This window comes from Triticum aestivum, unplaced genomic scaffold (assembly GCF_018294505.1).
Source record: "Triticum aestivum cultivar Chinese Spring unplaced genomic scaffold, IWGSC CS RefSeq v2.1 scaffold67206, whole genome shotgun sequence".
In the NCBI taxonomy this organism is placed as follows: Eukaryota; Viridiplantae; Streptophyta; class Magnoliopsida; order Poales; family Poaceae; genus Triticum; species Triticum aestivum.
In genome coordinates this window covers 1-1045 of record NW_025292174.1, presented here as the reverse complement: position 1 = coordinate 1045, position 1045 = coordinate 1, and the positions used below count along the sequence as shown (strand labels likewise).

At 62.5% G+C, this 1045-nt stretch overlaps 1 non-coding gene across 1 annotated transcript; it reads right to left on the bottom strand.

Moving 5' to 3' along the window:
• Nucleotides 1–848: 848 nt before the first annotated feature.
• On the bottom strand, nt 849–1004 carry LOC123178902 (5.8S ribosomal RNA). The gene has a single exon (XR_006489950.1). It is a non-coding gene; the product is annotated as a 5.8S ribosomal RNA (ribosomal RNA).
• Between the last annotated feature and the right edge of the window lie 41 nt (nt 1005–1045).

The following is a 1045-nucleotide window of genomic DNA, read 5'->3' as shown; positions in this document are numbered from 1 at the left end:
CCCGCAGGCCGTTGCAGCGCAGTGCCCCGAGGGACACGCCTTTAGGCGCGCGGGTACCGGCCGTGCCGACGACGGCCACCGGGGGCACCTAGGGCCCCCGGGCTTTGGCCGCCGGCGCGGCCGACAACAGTCCACACCCCGAGCCGAGCGGCGGACCAGCAAGAGCCGTTCCGCATACGGCCGGGGCGCATCGCCGGCCCCCATCCGCTTCCCTCCCGGCAATTTCAAGCACTCTTTGACTCTCTTTTCAAAGTCCTTTTCATCTTTCCCTCGCGGTACTTGTTCGCTATCGGTCTCTCGCCTGTATTTAGCCTTGGACGGAGTCTACCGCCCGATTTGGGCTGCATTCCCAAACAACCCGACTCGTTGACGGCGCCTCGTGGGGCGACAGGGTCCGGGCCGGACTGGGCTCTCACCCTCCCAGGCGCCCCTTTCCAGGGGACTTGGGCCCGGTCTGTCGCTGAGGACGCCTCTCCAGACTACAATTCGGACGGCACAGCCGCCCGATTCTCAAGCTGGGCTGCTCCCGGTTCGCTCGCCGTTACTAGGGGAATCCTTGTAAGTTTCTTCTCCTCCGCTTATTTATATGCTTAAACTCAGCGGGTAGTCCCGCCTGACCTGGGGTCGCGGTCGAAGCGACGTGCACTTCGTTTGTTGGGTCGTTCAAAGGCCATAATGCCAGCTGCGCGCCGGATGCACTGCATTGATAAAGCGAGGACGCCCACCATGCGCTGTGTCCGGCGCGGTACGCCGGCAGCCCAATCTTTGGTCCACCGTCCCTTGAGAGACGAGGGACCAGATGCCGCATCCCGAATCCCGTTGAGGGTGGTTGGGAGCGTGTTTTGGCGTGACGCCCAGGCAGGCGTGCCCTCGGCCGAGTGGCCTCGGGCGCAACTTGCGTTCAAAGACTCGATGGTTCGCGGGATTCTGCAATTCACACCAGGTAACGCATTTCGCTACGTTCTTCATCGATGCGAGAGCCGAGATATCCGTTGCCGAGAGTCGTGTGGATTAAATAGCTTTGCAACACGAGGGACGGCTAGCA